Genomic DNA, 9,998 nt, shown 5'->3' with positions numbered 1-9,998 from the left:
TGTATTATTTCTGTCATTCTCATTAAAATCCAGCAACTGTACTTGCGTGTCCGGCTTTCTAGTAGCAGTTCAGAATAGACGGAAGTCGATTCGGGACTGCTTTTTCCGCTGTTTTTGAAAACTCTGATTAAACGTTAAATCCGTTAATTTTAAAGAGGTGATCTATTCACCCCCCTCTCGATCACTAGCCACACCGTCTAACAGTAACTGCATTCGTTTGGTCCTGATCATTGGAGGAGTTTTGAGCAGGTCATTCGATTCAGATTCATCATTCTCAACCGAAGCCAAGAGCACAGTGCATATTGAAGTTGGTAGGGAGAGTAGTGATCATTGTATTCAATGTAGCCCTTTTCCATGTAAATTACCATTTTCAACTTTTGTAAAGATCTGTGGAGTCTCGTCATTTACAGACTACCATCCTATTAATAATTTAAAACCATTTTTTTCTTAAGAATATAAAAGCAATCACTTTAAAAGCAATCGCTTTCAGTAAGGAATATCAACAGCAGTCCGAGAGCAGGTAAGTCTTGAAATGTGAAGTTTTGTTGGTCTTCCCCAAGCAGTTGGTTTGGTAATTTTTCCCAAACAATTCATCACTTATCCCTAGTAGAGTTGAGATGGTGATTGGTCCTTTTTGCAAACTTTTATCATAGCTGAGTTGTAAGCTCACATCCTCAGCAGTTTTCCTAGATCATCCGTATAGAGTTTTACCTCTTGTTCTCCTGGGAGGAGTTCATCTTCAGATGTGGCAGTGTTGATTCTAAGTAATATTTGATTTGGTCCCCTACGAGGTTGTCTCCCATTTGATATGGTGTTAACATAAAATTCCCGCAGAAGTGAGATCCTCAGCAGATATTTTCTCTCTCCCTAGCCTGATTGAGTTAGTTGGAGCCAGATGATCGGTGTCCATCCCCAACATTTTTTCTCCAGATGGTGCTTCCATCCGGTCGAGATTAGCTGAGTGTTGCAGCGATGATTCAAATCTGTGATGTTTCTATCCTTTGTGTTGTGTTGTTAGCATAATCATCAATCATATTCATACATCAGATATTTCATTATGCATTTTATTCCATTCGATTCCTCTATTCTAATCCCCTGCTACAGTGATATGGTTTCCCCATACAGGTTTGGTGCGTCTGTCTTCCTACGATTGTAGAGTGTCAACCCCTTAAGCAGAAAGAATTTAACCTTTCTCATTCCCCACTGAGTTGTTTCCTCGTGGATGATCATTATTTCATTTTCCTCCCCAGTTTATTATCTGGATGGAGTCACTCCCCTTGAGTTATATCCTCATTGGGTTGAGTCTTTGTTTGACCGTTCCTTTATAGTTACTACCCAGATAGATATTCCTGGTCCCTTTGAGAGTATGTTACCCAGTAACTGGTAATATTCTTCTCAAATTTTGAATACTTTACTTTTACCCAATACCCAGTGAAAGTAATCTACTTCCTTTGTTGTCCCCAGCAAATTCGTTTTCACGTTTCCCCAAGTAGTCTATCCTTGATATGCTCATCCTAACCAGTGACGGATATTCTTCATTTGTAGTTTTCTACCCAATAAAAAGGTAGTTGTAATCCCTACTTTTATTCCCTAGAGAGTTAATCCTTGATATGTTCATCTCAAATGATGACGTATTTTCTTCTCTTTGCAGTCTTCTCCCCAGTAACAGGTGGTTGTAAATCCTGTTGTTCCCCTGCTGAGTCTATCCTTAATATATTCATTTTAACCCGTGACAAATATTCTCTCTTTGGTATTCTATCTATTAAATGATAGATACAATTCCTATTTTTCCCCAATAGTCTATCCTTGATATGGTCATCCTAACAGATGGCGGATATTCTTCCTATGAGTCTATCCTTGATATGTTCACTTTAACCGCTGACGAATATTCTCTCTTTGGTCTTCTGCCCAGTAACCGGTAGTTGTAAATCCTATTTGATTATTATTTCCAGCAGGCTATTTCTTACCCAGTAACCGGTAATAAATACACCTCTTTTTCCTCAGCGAGTCATCCTTGATATTTTTACCCTAACCGGTAATGGATGTCCCTCTGTCAGAATATATAATCTTCCTACCCAATAACCGGTAATAGATAATATACTTCTGGTACTCCTGTGTTGAAGTTCATTCTTCCCCAGTTGAGTTTAAGGGCATATTTCCTCAGTGAAGTCTCCATCCCCTGTTTGGTTCGAGTATTTCAGTTTTGCTCTGAGTTACCCGTTCCTCCGATTTTCCTTATCCCCAACCGAGTCCTTCCATTGATTTATTTTAACGGAAGTCTCCCTCGTGTCCCTAGTACTTTTTAAGTCGTAGCCTGGCATACACACAACTGTTTATCCCCAGAAGTCTATGTATCCCCAGTGATTTTCCCTTATGCAATGCATTATGCTCCTGTGGATTTTTAGTCTCTCCAGATTCTTTTCTTTTGTGGCAATATTTTCCCCACAGAGATTATTTTAACATTCTATCATATGCATCATGAGGTCTCTTAGGGACTAAAATTTATTTCTATATGTTGTTATTTAAGTCCATTTTATTGAGATGATACGAATATTTTAACCTTCACATCCTTAGTTATAATGTCCTTAAATAGGGGCAGCTGTAAGACCCTAATTTTGACCCTAAGATCCCTCATGCCATCTCATCATATGCATTGGCTTTGGGATCACACCTTGGCATCCTCTTTACCCCTCATTCATTGGGTTTGCATTGGGAGAGGTCACCCATCACATTTCATTGTATCATACTTTTTTTTCATTATTTACTAACCAAAATGCCAAAAATATGTCTATGTATAGTTTGTTGCTTTTGTAGGCAGTGTGTGTGTTCACCCATGCTTCATCAAGCTCATATCTAGGGTTTAAGATCCTCAATGCAAGCAGATCAATCAAGAGGTGGTTATATTGACTCTAGACATCATGTATGGATCCCCATGGTATTCACATATCATTTTGATCAAGAAATCATCAAGAGTTTGAAGCTTGTTTACCTTGGAAGCCCTAATTCATCTGGGTATCTTGTGTGACTTCCTCAACAAGTTTCTTCATCTTTTGATCAAATATATCAAGGGATACTTCATATTACATCATCTTACACATATATTATCACCCATGAGTCCCCAAATATTAAGATAATTTTAAGTTTGCAAGATGGTTCATGGTGGTTGACCAGAGAGAGTCAACTAGTCAAAATCGGGGTTCCCTAAACCCTATCTCCTACACTTTTTGTCATATAAAAATCATTCCAAGAAAAATGTTACTCCTTATGAAATTCCTAACAACTACCATGTTGAAGCCAAGAGCTAGTTTTGCATGGAAAGTCATTTTTTATGGTGAAAGATTATAGGTCATTTTGTCTGAACCCTAGTTAGGAGGTCAACTTCCAAGGACTATAACTTGCTCAATTGTTATGATATGAAATCCATTCAAGTTCCATGATTAAATTAAATATGTCCTTTTCGACTTTTATGTTTGGAAGAAGTTCAAATTCAACTTGCAAATGCATGTGCCAAGAGGAAACATTATAGGTCATTTTGGGCCATTACCATTGGACAAGTGATTTTCCTTAACTTCTAAAATGCATAAATCCTTCATGCCAAATCCAAATGAGGTCAAATGTGTGACCAACTTGAATAGGTTAGAAAGATCTACAATGTTTATGAAGAAACGTTTTCCATTTGAAGTCCATAGAAAAAGTTATTTAAGATGGAAGAAGTGAACATTTGGCTTGGTACTTAGAAAATTTTCAAATATATTTGATTTTCCAAACTTCCACGTCAAACTTCATCATGATCCAAGCTTCAAATGGAAAAGTGTTCAACATGAAAGTTGTTCCCCTTGATCTCACCTTTCCAAAAAGTCCAATATCACCTCATTTGGCCAAAGAATGAAGGACTTGCACATGGGTTCTTTTCAAGGGACCAATTGGATGAATTTCACCTTCACATTTCAAATTCAAATGCATGGCCACATGACATGATTTCAGCATGATACTCAAGCATTTTTGGACCTGATAGCATCACTTGATGGGCTTATCACACGCCCATGCAAGAATGCAAGATGAATTGCTAAATTTAGCAAATTTTGGAAGTGTGTGGAAATGAATGACATTGCCTATAAATACAACCCTCATGGCTCAGAATTGAGGACCTGTAGCCCAAGCTATGAACCTGCAATCCAAACCCTCACCATTAAAGGATAATCTTGAAGGTTTTCATTTGAAAATCAAGCTTCAAATCTCATTTTTTTAGATTGAAACTCCAAGAGTCCAAGCCTCTCTTTGATCTTAATCACCTCCCACAAGCTTCTGAAGCCAAGCCAATCACAATTGGGATCAAGATCAAGCAAGGTTGAAGCTCATTCGAAGGTAATTTTTCAAAATTTTCAACTCTTTGATTCTCCCTCAATTCTTCATTATTCTGTGATTTTTGGTTGGCTGAAGTCCTACCAATGTAGGCAACAAGATTGAGTTACTTTGAGGTCAAATCGAAGCAACTCAGTTCATGATCCTCAAAATTCAAATCCCTGTATCTTTTTATATATTTGGAATTGGAGAAAATTGAGGCCAGATTTGAGCTTCAAAGCCTTTTTTCTTTAAATCCATGTCCTTGTTTTTCATTTTGGTGGTGGTTGGTGGTGAACCAGTCCGGTGAGATCCACCAGAGAAGAAGACTGAAGCCCTAGCTCCGGTGATATGTTGGCAATGTCCTAAACCATCAGATCTTCCTCCTAGCTTCTAATCTTTTCCATCTGTTTTAATTACCAAGCGTGTGCACGCGTTGACTAAAGTGTTGGTGGAATGTGCACTTTTGGCCATCAGATCCGCACCTCAATTAATAAGGGGGATCTGATGGCCCTTTTTTTTGTAATTTTTGATTTTTGATTTAATTGCTTTATTTTGATTAATTCATAATAATTTGATTTTTAATCCAACAAATCTGGGACTTTCACCAAAAATCTTTAAATATTTTTCTCTTCCATTTTCTGAATTAAAATTATTTTTTGGATAAATTTTGATATTTTTCATGAATTAAATGTTTTTGAGCATATTTTCAATTGTTTAAAAATACTTATGATTTTTCCAAAATCATGAAATTTTTTCTCTAAGGTCCTTTGACGTTGTTTGACCTAGGATAAATCTCTTGGCCATTTGTTTGTTGTTTTGAAGAGATTTTAGGTTTTGACGAAACTAATTTGTATTTTAAGGCATTTTTAAATTGATTAATTGTGTAAAAATTATGTTGAGCCATTTTTATGGTCTTGTGATGTTTGACTATTTGTTTGGACCTTGGTCAAGGTTGATTTGACTTTTGTTGGATTAAAATCATTGGATTTAGGGGATTGATGAAATATATATTTCATCTCCCAAAATGAATGAATGATTTTAATTTGACAAAACTCCTCCCATGACCAATTTGTGTTTCTCTCATTCCCCTCCCCCTTCATCTTCATCCCTATTCTTTCCCATTCTTTTCATTGACCAATGAAATCTCAAATATCTTAAGGCTACGTGGTTCATCAATGACCTTGTGTCAGATGACCCAATACAAGTATGGATGAGATATGTCCATCCTTCTTGATCTTTTCTTTTAGTGTGTGGTATGTTTTAGGAGTTTGGTTCATGATACCAAATCTCTAACATGCATTAACACCTAAACTTTATTGCCCGACCTTAGATAGTTGTGACTTCTACATAAGTCCAATTACAATTGCTTAACATAAAGCGAAACTTGACCCTAAAGGCATAGTATTATAGTATGTGAGAATGTAAGTCTCCCATCTTTCATGGTATTGTGTGGAAACTTGGCTTTTTTTCCTTCCTTTGGAAGATGTCTTGGTTCAAGGATCCATGCTAGTAAATAGATGGTTGAGTGATCTCCAAAGAATGACTTAATCAATTAAAAAGAAAAACACTATTAACATTCAATTAACCTTGACTAACATTTGACTAACTCTTATTAATATTGCTTTACTTTCAAGTCATTTCATTTATGCAATTTAATTTTTAGTCATTTATCATTCATTGCCATTTACATCTCATTTAAGCCATATATTATGATTGTATATATTTGGTTGGGAATTTTGATCTTTGTTTGTGGTCTTAGGACCTTAAAATACTTAATAAACAACAAAAATCCTAAAAATGTTTGGTGGACTATTGATCTTAACTTGAACTATTGGACTTAGGATTAGGCAACGTTCCCTGTGCAAAAAATACTTGGCCAATGCCAACATTCTGAAATCAAGTTATTGTGAACTTAGCCTTCATCTGATGCAAGTCTTAGGGTTTTATTTGAATTCATCTGCTACATTGTCTTGGTGCAAACTGTTATTTTGATTGTGTGTCTAATGCTTTATTCTGAGTTGATCAAGGAGCATTTCATCTAATACATGAGAAGACAAAGAAGATTGCTAGCTATGGATTTGCTTGCTTGGATATGGCTATCTTTATTTGATGCCTTGATCTTCATGATGTCTGAAATTGCTAACTGCCTGATTGATTATTGCTTGATTCAAAGTCCAAAGGGAAAGTGGGTTTTCTATATGACATACTTCTTAAATTTCAACATCATGATGTCATATATTTTCAACTCTTAACTTTTAATTTTATGCTTAGGATATTTTCTTCATCTTCTCCCACTTCTTAAATTTCAAAATCTCTCCCCCTTTTCATAAACTTTCTTTGCATGTAATTCCAAACATAGACCTTATTTAAAAAAATAGAAACTTTGGCCTTATGCCAATGAATTTTGAAACTCTTTTTCTTAAATTAAACTTGTAAATAAATCTAATCATATTGACTTAAAATTTCAAAAGAGAAAAGGAACTAACAACTTCATTCAAACTTTTGTGCCTTTCTTATTAACCTTTTATTAAAAGAAACTCACTCTGAAATTATTACCACGAACTACGAGGTTTTGATCCCTTATTTTTATGTTGGTACGTACACACAAGTCTGAAGATCTTGTCAAACACAAAAAAATATAATCAATGAATTCTCTTTCTCACCCCCACATTTTATTCTACCAAACATCATTTATACCAAAAACACATACACACATGAAAAAGGGCTCCCTAGGAGTACCTAGGACACTTTGGATGCTAACATCTTCCCATTGTGTAACTAACCCCCTTATATGTAATCTCTGTTATTTTATTAGTTTTGATTTGAAAACTTCTTATCTTTGGATTTTGTTCGTACTTTTCCCTTTTCCTTTGGAAACAGTAAAAGCGCGGTGGCAACTCTGGTTTTATTGACGTCAATTTTATCCATAGCTTGATGGTCATGAATTTACCGCTACAGCGGGCATGCCAGTACATCCAAAACTTGTACTAAAATCCTCCAAGCAGGCCTTTACTGGCCATCTTTATGGTGTGATGTGCATGCCTTCATAATTAAATGCAAATGTGCCAATGCACTGGAAATATATCAAGGCGCGATGAGATGCCCCTAAAGAATATTCAGGAAGTATAAATCTTTGACGTATGGGGTATCAATTTTATGGGTCAATTTCCTTCATCTATGGGAAACAAGTAGATACTCGTTGTTGTCGACTATGTGTCAAAATGGATCGAGGTCATCGCCTCACCTACCAATGACGCACGAGTAGTAACTAGGATGCTTAAGAACTGCATATTTCCTAGGTTTGAAACACCTCTCCTAGTTGTAAGCAACAATGGATCTCATTTTATTTCAAGAATTTTTTAAAAACTCTTAAATAAATATGGCGTGAGACATAGAGTATCTACACCCTATCATCCATAAACCAATGGACAAGTAGAAATATATAACAAAGAAATAAAAATAATTCTAGAAAAAACTCTCTCACTTTCCAGAAAAGATTGGTCCTCTACACCACAGGATGCACTGTGGGCTTATAGGACTGCCTATTAGACCCATATAGGGACAACACCCTTCAATTTAGTTAATGGGAAACCATGTCACTTACCCTTTGAACTAGAACACAATGCCTATTGGGAAATTAAGGCCCTAAACATGGACTATTTAGAAGCTGGTAAAAAACGAATGTTAGATATCCAAGAATCAGAGGAACTCCGACGCGATGACTATAAAAATGCTATAATCTACAAAGAACGAACCAAAGCATGACATGGCAAGCGTATCACAAGGAAAAGTTATGTATGTGACATAATACTTTTATTCAACTCTAGATTACACCCATTTCCTGGTAAATTATGTTCCAGATGGATTGGACCGTTCGAAGTTACAACGGTCATGCCATCTGGTGCAGTTGAGATTATGAGCCAATCAACTAGTCCTTTCATAGTAAACAAACAAAGACTGAAACATTATACCAATGGTGATGTACCTATCTACTATTCTCGCCATGAACCACCATTTTCTACACAAATAACCTGATGGAAACTAATGTCGAGCTACCAACATTAAACAAAGCGTTGTGTGGGAGGCAACCCACGGTTTCATTGTCAATTTTTTATTTTTGCACTTTTCTTTTCTTTGAATATCGATGATTTATTTTACTCCTACTAACAAGACTAACTTTTGATTGATTATGTTATAGGTTTAACTCAAACTAGATTTTTCTACTAACCATTTAGAAATGGAGAATGCAGATAACATGCGAGTGATTTTTAGAGACGGAGCTCAGAGAAGATGCTATAAAGTTTTGGATGAAAGAACTATTTCCCCAATCTGATACCCTGACTTTAGTAGCTTAATAGCTTTGGATCTCTATGACAGTGTTAAGTACATGTTTAACCAGCTCAGTTGGGACCATTTATATGTGCACAAACAGCCAACCTATAAGAACCTGTCATTCAAGTTCCTAAGCTCCTACTAATACAACCCTTGTGTAGGAATAGGGCGAGTCCAAGGCTTTGCTACCTTTTGACTCTTTGGGAAGGAATACTAACTCACACATGATGAGCTATCCAGACTCTTAGCTTTTCAGTATGGACCCCAAGCCTACACCGATGTACCAGTAGGTGATGATATGCAATGGGAACTTGATTTTTTCTAGGGTAGCATTACTGGAGATTATCCTCCTGATTATGAAAAAATGACCCCCCCCCTCTCATCCATAACCATGCCATCAGGTATTTCTAGATGGTTGCGGCCCAAACCTTTTTTGGAAAAGCTGGAAATATTGGACCAGTTAGTAAAGAAGAAGTATTTCTCATGTTCAGTATTTTCCAGTTTCGCTCACTACACTCAGTTGCCTTCTTGATGGCGGGTTTAGCCAAGGTAGCCATCCAGGTTGTCGAGAACATATATGTTGGTGGTATGGTCACCCATATCACCATAACTTTAGGCCTTCACAACCGAGTTGTACTCCTAGAACCTTTCTATGGTTATAACCTGATCAACATTGAACATTGCCTGAATAAAGGACTAGTGTGGCAAGAAGGATTCAATACCTTTAAGATTCTAGTCCTTTACGAACCAGTACACCAATTCACTATCCTAAACCCGGAAAAGGACTAACATACATAACCGTGACAACTGGAGATACCTATTAGGAAATCAAGAAGAGTACCACTCATCTTCTACTGAAAATGCCCCCTTATCACCTCTGCCTGAACCCCATAATCCTGAACCACATACCGCTGAACTTATTGCCATCCGAACTGATATCTCAACTATCAGTAACGATCTCTACCACTTCATGGATTCTATGCAGAAACAGATGGACCACGTTTATCAAGAACTCTACTCCATCCATAAATTTTTAAGCATTGAGGACAATTCTTAGTTCTTGTGTGGGGGAGAAACTTATTTTCACCGTTATTAGATTAACTCTAGATTTTTTTTCTTTACTGATATATTTTTTTGCAGTTATTTTACTCATTTCTATTATGCACCTTTGGATTTTTGCTTATTTTTTTGAATCTTTAATGCATGTTTTGATTATTTTCCCCGTTTTCCTTTCCTTGCTTTCTAGATAGATTTATTTCTTTTTATTATAATTACTTATGATTTATTTTCTAGTTCTAATTTGTTCACCGAGTCATTGCATG

The sequence above is a fragment of the Lathyrus oleraceus genome, chromosome 7 (genome assembly GCF_024323335.1).
Source record: "Lathyrus oleraceus cultivar Zhongwan6 chromosome 7, CAAS_Psat_ZW6_1.0, whole genome shotgun sequence".
NCBI classification, from domain to species: Eukaryota; Viridiplantae; Streptophyta; class Magnoliopsida; order Fabales; family Fabaceae; genus Lathyrus; species Lathyrus oleraceus.
This window is presented reverse-complemented; position numbering follows the sequence as displayed.